Source organism: Oncorhynchus gorbuscha, linkage group LG10, assembly GCF_021184085.1.
Source record: "Oncorhynchus gorbuscha isolate QuinsamMale2020 ecotype Even-year linkage group LG10, OgorEven_v1.0, whole genome shotgun sequence".
NCBI lineage: Eukaryota > Metazoa > Chordata > Actinopteri > Salmoniformes > Salmonidae > Oncorhynchus > Oncorhynchus gorbuscha.
The window spans coordinates 49,967,452-49,982,419 of record NC_060182.1 but is presented as its reverse complement, the minus strand read 5'-3'; the positions used below and the strand labels follow the sequence as shown (position 1 = coordinate 49,982,419).

General features: G+C 45.7%; 1 non-coding gene across 1 annotated transcript; it reads right to left on the bottom strand.

Annotated features, from left to right (window-relative positions):
• Positions 1-9,554: 9,554 nt before the first annotated feature.
• On the bottom strand, positions 9,555-9,627 carry LOC124047045. The gene has a single exon (XR_006841095.1). It is a non-coding gene; the product is annotated as a small nucleolar RNA SNORD50 (small nucleolar RNA).
• Positions 9,628-14,968: the final 5,341 nt, after the last annotated feature.

Here is a 14,968-nt window from a genome sequence, read left to right as displayed (position 1 = left end):
TGATTTCCGTGACCAAGTTACCTGCTGCTAGCTGGACAAAATGCTATGCTAGGCTATCAATAAACTTACACAAATGCTTGTCTAGCTTTGGCTGTAAAGCATATTTTGAAAATCTGAGAGGACAGGGTGATGAACAAAATGCTAAGCTGTGTCTCAATATGTTTCATTTGTGATTTTCATGAATAGGAATATTTTCTAGGAATATTAATGTCCGTTGCATTATGCTAATTAGTGTCAGATGATGACAACGGTCCCGTTCACGGGATGGGGTGTCACTAGAGGTTAATCACACCATCCCCTATCATGGTTTAGGAATAGTTTACAGACACATTCACAGATAAGACTAACCCAACCTCTCCCCTCTCTGGGCCCAAGTAACTTTTTCCACATAAGCAAGCTTATGAAAATGGTGTAAAACAAAATGAATAAAACATATTATTTATAAATGTTACCTAAAGATGTCTGATTCTGCCATGACATTCCCCTCTCAGGGACATGTAATTAATGTTCTGATTCTTTAGAAGGGACATACTCAATATTAAAAATAAAAAAATAAAAAATCATCATAGGTACACTTCAACTATGACAGACAAAATGAGAAGAAAAAAATCCAGAAAATTAAATTGTAGGATTTTTAACATTTACATTTACATTTACATTACATTTAAGTCATTTAGCAGACGCTCTTATCCAGAGCGACTTACAAATTGGTGCATTCACCTTATGACATCCAGTGGAACAGTCACTTTACAATAGTGCATCTTCTGTAGCTCAGTTGGTAGAGCATGGCGCTTGTAACGCCAGGGTAGTGGGTTCGATCCCCGGGACTACCCATACGTAGAATGTATGCACACATGACTGTAAGTCGCTTTGGATAAAAGCGTCTGCTAAATGGCATATATTATTATTATTATTAAATCTTAAAGGGGGGGGGGGTGTGAGAGGGATTACTTATCCTATCCTAGGTATTCCTTAAAGAGGTGGGGTTTCAGGTGTCTCCGGAAGGTGGTGATTGACTCCGCTGTCCTGGCGTCGTGAGGGAGTTTGTTCCACCATTGGGGGGCCAGAGCAGCGAACAGTTTTGACTGGGCTGAGCGGGAGCTGTACTTCCTCAGTGGTAGGGAGGCGAGCAGGCCAGAGGTGGATGAATGCAGTGCCCTTGTTTGGGTGTAGGGCCTGATCAGAGCCTGGAGGTACTGAGGTGCCGTTCCCCTCACAGCTCCGTAGGTAAGCAGCATGGTCTTGTAGCGGATGCGAGCTTCAACTGGAAGCCAGTGGAGAGAACGGAGGAGCGGGGTGACGTGAGAGAACTTGGGAAGGTTGAACACCAGACGGGCTGCGGCGTTCTGGATGAGTTGAAGGGGTTTAATGGCACAGGCAGGGAGCCCAGCCAACAGCGAGTTGCAGTAATCCAGACGGGAGATGACAAGTGCCTGGATTAGGACCTGCGCCGCTTCCTGTGTGAGGCGGGGTCGTACTCTGCGGATGTTGTAGAGCATGAACCTACAGGAACGGGCCACCGCCTTGATGTTGGTTGAGAACTACAGGGTGTTGTCCAGGATCACGCCAAGGTTCTTAGCGCTCTGGGAGGAGGACACAATGGAGTTGTCAACCGTGATGGCGAGATCATGGAACGGGCAGTCCTTCCCCGGGAGGAAGAGCAGCTCCGTCTTGCCGAGGTTCAGCTTGAGGTGGTGATCCGTCATCCACACTGATATGTCTGCCAGACATGCAGAGATGCGATTCGCCACCTGGTCATCAGAAGGGGGAAAGGAGAAGATTAATTGTGTGTCGTCTGCATAGCAATGATAGGAGAGACCATGTGAGGTTATGACAGAGCCAAGTGACTTGGTGTATAGCGAGAATAGGAGAGGGCCTAGAACAGAGCCCTGGGGGACACCAGTGGTGAGAGCGCGTGGTGAGGAGACAGATTCTCGCCACGCCACCTGGTAGGAGCGACCTGTCAGGTAGGACGCAATCCAAGCGTGGGCCGCGCCGGAGACGCCCAACTCGGAGAGGGTGGAGAGGAGGATCTGATGGTTCACAGTATCGAAGGCAGCCGATAGATCTAGAAGGATGAGAGCAGAGGAGAGAGAGTTAGCTTTAGCAGTGCGGAGCGCCTCCGTGATACAGAGGAGAGCAGTCTCAGTTGAATGACTAGTCTTGAAACCTGACTGATTTGGATCAAGAAGGTCATTCAGAGAGAGATAGCGGGAGAGCTGGCCAAGGACGGCACGTTCAAGAGTTTTGGAGAGAAAAGAAAGAAGGGATACTGGTCTGTAATTGTTGACATCGGAGGGATCGAGTGTAGGTTTTTCAGAAGGGGTGCAACTCTCGCTCTCTTGAAGACGGAAGGGACGTAGCCAGCGGTCAGGGATGAGTTGATGAGCGAGGTGAGGTAAGGGAGAAGGTCTCCGGAAATGGTCTGGAGAAGAGAGGAGGGGATAGGGTCAAGCGGGCAGGTTGTTGGGCGGCCGGCCGTCACAAGACGCGAGATTTCATCTGGAGAGAGGGAGAAAGAGGTCAGAGCACAGGGTAGGGCAGTGTGAGCAGAACCAGCGGTGTCGTTTGACTTAGCAAATGAGGATCGGATGTCGTCGACCTTCTTTTCAAAATGGTTGACGAAGTCATCTGCAGAGAGGGAGGAGGGGGGAGGAGGATTCAGGAGGGAGGAGAAGGTGGCAAAGAGCTTCCTAGGGTTAGAGGCAGATGCTTGGAATTTAGCGTGGTAGAAAGTGGCTTTAGCAGCAGAGACAGAGGAGGAAAATGTAGAGAGGAGGGAGTGAAAGCATGCCAGGTCCGCAGGGAGGCGAGTTTTCCTCCATTTCCGCTCGGCTGCCCGGAGCCCTGTTCTGTGAGCTCGCAATGAGTCATCGAGCCACGGAGCGGGAGGGGAGGACCGAGCCGGCCTGGAGGATAGGGGACATAGAGAGTCAAAGGATGCAGAGAGGGAGGAGAGGAGGGTTGAGGAGGCAGAATCAGGAGATAGGTTGGAGAAGGTTTGAGCAGAGGGAAGAGATGATAGGATGGAAGAGGAGAGAGTAGCGGGGGAGAGAGAGCGAAGGTTGGGACGGCGCGATACCATCCGAGTAGGGGCAGTGTGGGAGGTGTTGGATGAGAGCGAGAGGGAAAAGGATACAAGGTAGTGGTCGGAGACTTGGGGGAGTTGCAATGAGGTTAGTGGAAGAACAGCATCTAGTAAAGATGAGGTCGAGCGTATTGCCTGCCTTGTGAGTAGGGGGGGAAGGTGAGAGAGTGAGGTCAAAAGAGGAGAGGAGTGGAAAGAAGGAGACAGAGAGGAATGAGTCAAAGGTAGACGTGGGGAGGTTAAAGTCGCCCAGAACTGTGAGAGGTGAGCCGTCCTCAGGAAAGGAGCTTATCAAGGCATCAAGCTCATTGATGAACTCTCCGAGGGAACCTGGAGGGCGATAAATGATAAGGATGTTAAGCTTGAAAGGGCTGGTAACTGTGACAGCATGGAATTCAAAGGAGGCGATAGACAGATGGGTAAGGGGAGAAAGAGAGAATGACCACTTGGGAGAGATGAGGATCCCGGTGCCACCACCCCGCTGACCAGAAGCTCTCGGGGTGTGCGAGAACACGTGGGCGGACGAAGAGAGAGCAGTAGGAGTAGCAGTGTTGTCTGTGGTGATCCATGTTTCCGTCAGTGCCAAGAAGTCGAGGGACTGGAGGGAGGCATAGGCTGAGATGAACTATGCCTTGTTGACCGCAGATCGGCAGTTCCAGAGGCTACCGGAGACCTGGAACTCCACGTGGGTCGTGCGCGCTGGGACCACCAGATTAGGGTGGCCGCGGCCACGCGGTGTGGAGCGTTTGTATGGTCTGTGCAGAGAGGAGAGAACAGGGATAGACAGACACATAGTTGACAGGCTACAGAAGAGGCTACGCTAATGCAAAGGAGATTGGAATGACAAGTGGACTACACGTCTCGAAAGTTCAGAAAGTTAAGCTTACGTAGCAAGAATCTTATTGACTAAACTGATTAAAATGATACAGTACTGCTGAAGTAGGCTAGCTGGCAGTGGGTGCGTTGTTGACACTACACTAATCAAGTCGTTCCGTTGAGTGTAATAGTTTCTGCAGTGCTGCTATTCGGGGGCTAGCTGGCTAGCTAGTAGTGTTGTTTACGTTACGTTGCGTTAAAAGAATGACAATAGCTGGCTAGCTAACCTAGAAAATCGCTCTAGACTACACAATTATCTTTGATACAAAGACGGCTATGTAGCTAGCTATGTAGCTAGCTACGATCAAACAAATCAAACCGTTGTACTGTAATGAAATGAAATGAAAATGTGATACTACCTGTGAATGCGACCGGGTTGTGAGTCTATTCGGTAGACGTTGGCTAGCTGTTGGCGAGCTGTTGGCTAGCTAGCAGAGTCTCCTACGTTAAGGACGACAAATAGCTGGCTAGCTAATGAATTTATTTGCAAATTATGGTGGAAAATAAGTATTTGGTCACCTACAAACAAGCAAGATTTCTGGCTCTCACAGACCTGTAACTTACTTCTTCTTTCAGAGGCTCCTCTGTCCTCCACTCGTTACCTGTATTAATGGCACCTGTTTGAACTTGTTATCAGTATAAATGACACCGGTCCACAACCTCAAACAGTCACACTCCAAACTCCACTATCGCCAAGACCAAAGAGCTGTCAAAGGACCTGCACCAGGCTGGGAAGACTTAATCTGCAATAGGTAAACAGCTTGGTTTGAAGAAATCAACTGTGGGAGCAATTATTAGGAAATGGAAGACATACAAGACCACTGATAATCTCCCTCGATCTGGGGCTCCATGCAAGATTTCACCCCGTGGGGTCAAAATTATCACAAAAACGGTGAGCAAAAATCCCAGAACCACACAGGGGGACCTAGTGAATGACCTGCAGAGAGCTGGGACCAAAGTAACAAAGCCTTTACCATCAGCAATGGCATTGAAGATGAAACGTGGCTGCATCTTTCAGCATGACAATGATCCCAAACACACCGCCCGAGCAACGAAGGAGTGGCTTCGTAAGAAGCATTTCAAGGTCCTGGAGTGGCCTAGCCAGTCTCCAGATCTCAACCCCATAGAAAATCTTTGGGGGGAGTTGAAAGTCCATGTTGCCCAGTAACAGCCCCAAACATCACTGCTCTAGAGGAGATCTGCATGGAGGAATGGGCCAAGATATCAGCAACAGTGTGTGAAAACCTTGTGAAGACTTACAGAAAACATTTGACCTCTGTCATTGCCAACAAAGGGTATATAACAAAGTATTGAGACACTTTTGTTATTGACCAAATACTTATTTTCCACCATAATTTGCAAATGAATTCAATAAAAATCCTACAATGTGATTTTCAGGATTTTTTTTTCTAATTTTGTCTGTCATAGTTGAAGTGTTCCTATGATGAAAATTACAGGCCTCTCTCATCTTTTTAAGTGGGAGAACTTGCACAATTGGTGGCGGACTAAATACTTTTTTGTCCCACTGTATCTCTCTATGAGAGTAATGTAAAAAACAAAACGAGTACTGGAAAAAAAATATTAAACAAAATGTCATCTAACCTAATCAAATTAAAATCACTAAACTGAAAAAACTCCACAAAGAAAAATTATTCAACTCATGTGGTCATAGGAAAATAGACTTAAAGCAGCATACCCTTAGTTAAAGGCAATGCCCTCTCCTTCTTCACAGTGGTCCAAATTACAAATATGGCTAAGAACTATAAACTCAAACATATTTACAAATTACACAAATTGTCTTGAAAGCAGTATTTACAAATGACCATAAATTCATTATCCAAATGGCTTTCCAATGCGGGTGATCAAGCCACAACGGAAGGTCATCAGAGGTCACAGGTCATACAAAACCTTTAAAGAAGTGATTTTTACTATATTAGACAAATTATAAAAATAGACAATTATTTCCTACTTGCTTGTATCCCAGGTTCCCAGAACATTCCTTTATCAAAAGAATTAACGTGTGTAATTAAAACTCAGAAAATAAAAACCCATGTGCGTTTAAAAATACCAAACAAACAGTCATAACAAATGTTTTGTGTGTGTGTATTTGCAAACCTTAAGGTAAAAACAAAAACTTCCAGGCCCTTATCAATTTGGTAGTTTATGGCCTCAATCTCACTCACTCTCCCCAAGATTATAGTCCCAGGCAACATTTCAAAGAGAGACAATGAAACCCCTTTTCCCAGAAAGACACAAAACACTTTGTTAGTATTCATTACACTACATCGATTCAGAGACTCAAAAATTAACTATAAACCAAACCTAATGATAATTCCACTGTACCTCAAATCATTAATCATACATTTTAATCAACATCAAAGTACATGTATGCTTAATTGAACATGCTACCCTTAGATACAATTATCCTGATTTCATTACTATCTAAATGTAATACTTTTTCCTCTGTCGCAAATGTAGTACATTTCTCAGCATAAGAAATCAGTCATTTATCCCAGGCATTTAATAAAAATGTAAACGTGTTCTCCCATGGTTCCTTCAACTCCCCTCCGTCCTGGAAGAAATAATCCTACTCAAACACATCAGAATACAATGTTTAATTAAGTTAAATCAACATCTCTCAATCAAAATTGTACTGCCAGAAGTACAGAAAAGAGTGTACCTGAACAACGGTCAAAACAATTTGATTAATGTTATTGTATATCCAACGTAATGACACAGTTTTACGTTATTCCTCAAAAATCTACCTGCCTCTAGCACCTTACCCTGAAAATTAGTAGCCAACACAGCAACTAACTCCCTTCCTATCCTATTCCTTTTTTCCCAGTGGGCAAAAATATATAACCCGTCTCATTTCAACATTTTTCCTTAACTCTTATCATAAGATTAAAACCAAACTTTATAACTTCCTCTTCTCTTTGCTCTTCACACTTATGAAATGTCCAAGACTTTAAAAAATAACACACACAGCACCAAAATTATAACATGTGTCAGTCAATCTATAAGAATGAAAAACATTTTGGAAATCACTTTCTATTGCCATTATCTCTCCGCCATGGTTTAGAATTTCTTTAATTTAGGTAACTGGCTCCTCTATTGATACAGTAATTTAAATTAGACTCAATTCTCAATACATTATTCCAGCAGATAATTTAGTGAACAGACATTGTCTTGCATCAAAATTTGCTTCGTTATTATTTTAAGTTGAATGAATTTGTCTATCAATTTAACCTAAACAAGCTATTAAAATGTTCAGTTTATATCTTATACAAACACTAGCGACCATAACTTTCCAGGCAAAACATACAAATAGTTTAATTACAATCAAAATCCCAGATTTTAGTTAGCGCATTGGCTGGGAACCAAACCCAGTACTCCAGCTTGGAAGGCAGCTATGCTCACCACTATACCACCAACACTATGTAAATGACTAAGATTCTCCGCAAAGAAACCCACTTTACAATTAAAATCAAGACACGTTACTATAGGCAATTCCCAGAAAAATAATAGCCCTGGTTTAGATTAGCAATCAAAGAATAAAATCGACATTTATTGACTAGGAAATAGATCTTGCGCCTTTTAATAAAAGTGGATTATGTTTACTTATGCAACATATTTCAATTACTTTACTACATCACGCAATTATAATTAGTTTGATGGAAAACCTTAGGCTTTGTACGACATTATAAATTACATCGAGATTCCCTCAAATTCTCTCTAACTTTATGGAAAACAGTTTATTCAATAAATCCCGCAACTTCTCTCATACTGGGAAGAAAAAATATAACATTATCAGACCTTAGGGGCAGTTTTATTTCAAATGTTGTACCCAGACGGAGATAATCCAATATGCGTTTTATAGTTACATCGTTAGGGTAAGATAACCAAAAGTGAACACACTCTAATCAGTTTCTAGAGCTCAATTTCCCAGATTTTGTAGACTAGTTTAATATTGCTTAAACCCTCATCTTTATCAAATTCTTTAATTATAGATACCAACTCAAAACCTACCCACGTCTACGAATGGGTGGTTTAAATTTTATCTAATTATATTCTCAGCATTACTTTATCAAATCTCTAGTAATTGATTATACACACATACAATTTATCATAATTTCAAATATTCACAGAATCCATATAAAACATAAGAAAACTTAGGTACTCACACAGAACTTTAAGGATCACCCACACAGGATTGGTCAGATGTTCACACAGAACTGGTCAGACGTTCACAGAGAACATCAGAACATACTTGAAAGGTACACACAGAGTCAACCTACCCCGCTCACACAGAGCGACAAATATTACCTAGTGATCCCGTAACAAAATACTCACACAGAGTAAAAAAAAAAATATTATGTTCGAAATTTATGTTCGAAATGTGGTATCCACTCGGCTCGCTTCCTCTCAGATCAAAGGTTGGTCCATCTGCTTCGTTCCCGAAGTGTGGTTTCCCTAAGATCCCAAGTTTGAGGGATCCCTCGTGCAGGATTTATTTACCTAGATCGTCAGGATTGGTCACCGAGTGAAGATTCACATCCCTTCCTCGTCGCCAAATGTCATGGAAATTTCCTGTATTACCAAATCATGAGAGAGCAAACCACACACAAGTCAGAGTTACCATAAAGTCCATCTTTAATTATATGTGCTTCACCATAGCCCTGTGACATTACCTCATCCAATGGCATATATCAAATGCACCCCCTCCTGGACAAGATCACAGAGAGACGTGACTGGCACACAGCCATTGTGGAGCCACCTAACTGGTTCCCCATTAATCACACCATCCCCTCACATGGTTTAGGAATAGTTTACAGACACATTCACAGATAAGACTAACCCGACCTCTGATTCTGCCACGACACCTCTCACCATTAGCAATAACAGGGGAGTTTAGCATTTCTGAGGGGGGTATGCTAGACACACAACTTTCTCACTTATAATTATTCACGATTAATTTAGGATTATCTGTAATCATGGTAGCATCCACATTAATGTTTAGAAACATTCTATTATTTACAATAAAATGTACTCAAATGACAATACATAATTTACCATTCATTTCTATTGGGCACAAAATAATCTGAAACACAACCAAAACAAACTGCAAATGCATCCAACAAGTTTTTTTGTTTTTATCATTTAAGGCCAGGTACCACAGCCTAATAGAGTATTATTATTTTCCCTAGATTGCAGGAAATGGCAGTTACAGGTGTTCAAAAAAAACTTGAGTCCAAAGGCACTCCCTTGTTAGAAAGTCCTGGATCGAACCCTGAACACACAACTTAATTTGGACAAATAATTTTGGGTTCCCTAAAATGGGGGGACTATGAACAAAAAAATGCTGTAATTTCTAAATGGTTCACCCGATATGGATAAAAATACCCTCAAATTAAAGCTTGACAGTCTGCACTTTTACCCCAGTCATTGTATCATTTCATTTTGGACAGCACTGCATATATGTTCTAATTCTATGGTCACTGCACTCTAGGTACACATTTTTTTGTGTTTGTTTTGTGACCAACAACTTCATTCCCATTTGCAAGAATGTATAAATTGTGTGTGAATTGCATTATCAAACGTCAGATCCGTATAGGAGTTTCCAATCACATAGAATCATGTTCGTGATGGATTCATCATCTAATACAGAGAATTGCTGCAAACAGAAAGTCTCCTGAGTAGGGCAGCTCTCTAAGGCAGTGCATTGCAGTGCTAGGGCTGTCACTACAGACCCTGGTTCCATTTCCGTTCGGCCCAATGTCGTCCGAGCTAGGGGAGGGTTTGGCCGGCCTAAGCCGCCATTGTAAATATTAATGTATTCTTAACTGACTTGCCTAGTTAAATAAAATATTTCTGTCATGTTTTGTCATTTATTATCTTGTCTTGTCCCTGTGCTTCCCATTCTATTCGTTTCCCTCTGCTGGTCTTATTAGGTTCTTTCCCTCTTTCTATCCCTCTCTCTCCCCCTACCTCTCTCACTCTCTCGCTCTCTCTTCTCTCTATCGTTCCGTTCCTGCTCCCAGCTGTTCCTATTCCCCTAATCAATCATTTAGTCTTCCCACACCTGTTCCCGATCCTTTCCCCCTGATTAGAGTCCCTATTTCTTCCTTTGTGTTCCGTTCCTGTCCTGTCGGTTCCTTGTTTAGAATTCACCGTGCTGTGATTGTGTATCGCCCTGTCGTGTCGTGTTTTCCTCAGATGCTGCGTGGTGAGCAGGTGTCTGAGTCTGTCTGGTTCGAGTGCCTTCCCGAGGCAACCTGCTGTTCACCTGCTGTTCAAGATCGAGTCTCCAGTTAGTCCTCGTCATTTCGAGTGAAAGTTGTGTTTTTTTGTTTGTATTCACTTTACTGGATTAAAGACTCTGTTTTCGCCAAGTCGCTTTTGGGTCCTCTTTCACCTGCATGACAGAAGGAACCGACCAAGGAATGGACCCAGCGACTTCAGACGCTCGTTACACTGCCGTCGAGATCCAAGGAGCCATGCTCGGCAGACACGAGCAGGAATTGTCTGCTGCTCGCCATGCCGTGGAGAACCTGGCCGCTCAGGTTTCCGACCTCTCTGGACAGTTCCAGAGTCTACGTCTCGTGCCACCTGTTACTTCCTGGCCTGTCGAGCCTCCAGAACCTAGGGTTAATAACCCACCTTGCTACCTACTCCGGGCAGCCCACTGAGTGCCGCTCCTTTCTCACGCAGTGTGAGATTGTGTTCTCTCTCCAACCCAACACATACTCTAGAGAGAGAGCTCGGGTTGCTTACGTCATTTCACTCCTTACTGGCCGGGCTCGAGAATGGGGCACAGCTATCTGGGAGGCAAGGGCTGATTGCTCTAACAAGTTCCAGAACTTTAAAGAGGAGATGATTCGGGTTTTTGACCGTTCAGTTTTTGGTAGGGAGGCTTCTAGGGCCCTGGCTTCCTTATGCCAAGGTGAACGGTCCATAACGGATTATTCTATTGAGTTTCACACTCTTGCTGCCTCTAGTGAGTGGAACGAGCCGGCGCTGCTCGCTCGTTTTCTGGAGGGACTCCACGCAGTGGTTAAGGATGAGATTCTCTCCCGGGAGGTTCCTTCAGATGTGGACTCTTTGATTGCTCTCGCCATCCGCATAGAACGACGGGTAGATCTTCGTCACCGGGCTCGTGGAAGAGAGCTCGCATCAACGGTGTTTCCCTGCTCCGCATCGCAACCATCTCCCTCCTCTGGCTCAGAGTCTGAGCCCATGCAGCTGGGAGGGATTCGCATCTCGACTAAGGAGAGGGAACGGAGGATCACCAACCGCCTGTGCCTCTATTGCGGAGTTGCTGGACATTTTGTTAATTCATGTCCAGTAAAAGGCCAGAGCTCATCTGTAAGCGGAGGGCTACAGGTGAGCGCAACTACTCAAGTCTCTCCATCAAAATCCTGTACTACTTTGTCGGTCCATCTACGCTGGACCGGTTCGGGTGCTACATGTAGTGCCTTGATAGACTCTGGGGCTGAGGGTTGTTTCATGGACGAAGCATGGGTTCGGAAACATGACATTCCTTTCAGAGAGTTAGATAAGCCTACGCCCATGTTCGCCTTAGATGGTAGTCATCTTCCCAGTATCAGATTTGAGACACTACCTTTTACCCTCACAGTATCTGGTAACCACAGTGAGACTATTTATTTTTTGATTTTTCGTTCACCGTTTACACCTGTTGTTTTGGGTCATCCCTGGCTAGTATGTCATAATCCTTCTATTAATTGGTCTAGTAATTCTATCCTATCCTGGAACGTTTCTTGTCATGTGAAGTGTTTAATGTCTGCCATCCCTCCCGTTTCTTCTGTCCCTACTTCTCAGGAGGAACCTGGCGATTTGACAGGAGTGCCGGAGGAATATCATGATCTGCGCACGGTCTTCAGTCGGTCCCGAGCCAACTCCCTTCCTCCTCACCGGTCGTATGATTGTAGTATTGATCTCCTTCCGGGGACCACTCCTTCTCGGGGTAGACTATACTCTCTGTCGGCTCCCGAACGTAAGGCTCTCGAGGATTATTTGTCTGTGTCTCTTGACGCCGGTACCATAGTGCCTTCTTCCTCTCCGGCCGGGCGGGGTTCTTTTTGTTAAGAAGAAGGACGGTACTCTGCGCCCCTGCGTGGATTATCGAGGGCTGAATGACATAACGGTTAAGAATCGTTATCCGCTTCCCCTTATGTCATCAGCCTTCGAGATTCTGCAGGGAGCCAGGTGCTTTACTAAGTTGGACCTTCGTAACGCTTACCATCTCGTGCGCATCAGAGAGGGGGACGAGTGGAAAACGGCGTTTAACACTCCGTTAGGGCATTTTGAGTACCGGGTTCTGCCGTTTGGTCTCGCCAATGCGCCAGCTGTTTTTCAGGCATTAGTTAATGATGTTCTGAGAGACATGCTGAACATTTTTGTTTTTGTCTATCTTGACGATATCCTGATTTTTTCTCCGTCACTCGAGATTCATGTTCAGCACGTTCGACGTGTCCTACAGCGCCTTTTAGAGAATTGTCTCTACGTAAAGTCTGAGAAGTGCTCTTTTCATGTCTCCTCCGTTACTTTTCTCGGTTCCGTTATTTCCGCTGAAGGCATTCAGATGGATTCCGCTAAGGTCCAAGCTGTCAGTGATTGGCCCGTTCCAAGGTCACGTGTCGAGTTGCAGCGCTTTTTAGGTTTCGCTAATTTCTATCGGCGTTTCATTCGTAATTTCGGTCAAGTTGCTGCCCCTCTCACAGCTCTTACTTCTGTCAAGACGTGTTTTAAGTGGTCCGGTTCCGCCCAGGGAGCTTTTGATCTTCTAAAAGAACGTTTTACGTCCGCTCCTATCCTCGTTACTCCTGACGTCACTAGACAATTCATTGTCGAGGTTGACGCTTCAGAGGTAGGCGTGGGAGCCATTCTATCCCAGCGCTTCCAGTCTGACGATAAGGTTCATCCTTGCGCTTATTTTTCTCATCGCCTGTCGCCATCTGAGCGCAACTATGATGTGGGTAACCGTGAACTGCTCGCCATCCGCTTAGCCCTAGGCGAATGGCGACAGTGGTTGGAGGGGGCGACCGTTCCTTTTGTCGTTTGGACAGACCATAAGAACCTTGAGTACATCCGTTCTGCCAAACGACTTAATGCCCGTCAAGCTCGTTGGGCGTTGTTTTTCGCTCGTTTCGAGTTTGTGATTTCTTACCGTCCGGGTAGCAAGAACACCAAGCCTGATGCCTTATCCCGTCTGTTTAGTTCTTCTGTGGCTTCTACTGATCCCGAGGGGATTCTTCCTTATGGGCGTGTTGTCGGGTTAACAGTCTGGGGAATTGAAAGACAGGTTAAGCAAGCACTCACGCACACTGCGTCGCCGCGCGCTTGTCCTAGTAACCTCCTTTTCGTTCCTGTTTCCACTCGTCTGGCTGTTCTTCAGTGGGCTCACTCTGCCAAGTTAGCTGGTCATCCCGGTGTTCGAGGCACTCTTGCGTCTATTCGCCAGCGCTTTTGGTGGCCGACTCAGGAGCGTGACACGCGCCGTTTCGTGGCTGCTTGTTCGGACTGCGCGCAGACTAAGTCGGGTAACTCTCCTCCTGCCGGTCGTCTCAGACCGCTCCCCATTCCTTCTCGACCATGGTCTCACATCGCCCTAGACTTCATTACCGGTCTGCCTTTGTCTGCGGGGAAGACTGTGATTCTTACGGTTGTCGATAGGTTCTCTAAGGCGGCACATTTCATTCCCCTCGCTAAACTTCCTTCCGCTAAGGAGACGGCACAAATCATTATCGAGAATGTATTCAGAATTCATGGCCTCCCGTTAGACGCCGTTTCAGACAGAGGCCCGCAATTCACGTCACAGTTTTGGAGGGAGTTCTGTCGTTTGATTGGTGCGTCCGTCAGTCTCTCTTCCGGGTTTCATCCCCAGTCTAACGGTCAAGCAGAGAGGGCCAATCAGACGATTGGTCGCATACTACGCAGCCTTTCTTTCAGAAACCCTGCGTCTTGGGCAGAACAGCTCCCCTGGGCAGAATACGCTCACAATTCGCTTCCTTCGTCTGCTACCGGGTTATCTCCGTTTCAGAGTAGTCTGGGTTACCAGCCTCCTCTGTTCTCATCCCAGCTTGCCGAGTCCAGCGTTCCCTCCGCTCAAGCGTTTGTCCAACGTTGTGAGCTCACCTGGAGGAGGGTGAGGTCTGCACTTTGCCGTTACAGGGCACAGACTGTGAGAGCCGCCAATAAACGCAGGATTAAGAGTCCAAGGTATTGTTGCGGCCAGAGAGTGTGGCTTTCCACTCGCAACCTTCCTCTTACGACAGCTTCTCGTAAGTTGACTCCGCGGTTCATTGGTCCGTTCCGTGTCTCCCAGGTCGTCAATCCTGTCGCTGTGCGACTGCTTCTTCCGCGACATCTTCGTCGCGTCCATCCTGTCTTCCATGTCTCCTGTGTCAAGCCCTTTCTTCGCACCCCGTTCGTCTTCCCTCCCCCCTCCCGTCCTTGTCGAGAGCGCACCTATTTACAAGGTACATAAGATCATGGACATGCGTTCTCGGGGACGGGGTCACCAATACTTAGTGGATTGGGAGGGTTACGGTCCTGAGGAGAGGAGTTGGGTTCCGTCTCGGGACGTGCTGGACCGTTCACTCATCGATGATTTCCTCCGTTGCCGCCAGGATTCCTCCTCGAGTGCGCCAGGAGGCGCTCGGTGAGTGGGGGGTACTGTCATGTTTTGTCATTTATTATCTTGTCTTGTCCCTGTGCTTCCCATTCTATTCGTTTCCCTCTGCTGGTCTTATTAGGTTCTTTCCCTCTTTCTATCCCTCTCTCTCCCCCTACCTCTCTCACTCTCTCGCTCTCTCTTCTCTCTATCGTTCCGTTCCTGCTCCCAGCTGTTCCTATTCCCCTAATCAATCATTTAGTCTTCCCACACCTGTTCCCGAATCTTTCCCCTGATTAGAGTCCCTATTTCTTCCTTTGTGTTCCGTTCCTGTCCTGTCGGTTCCTTGTTTAGAATTCACCGTGCTGTGA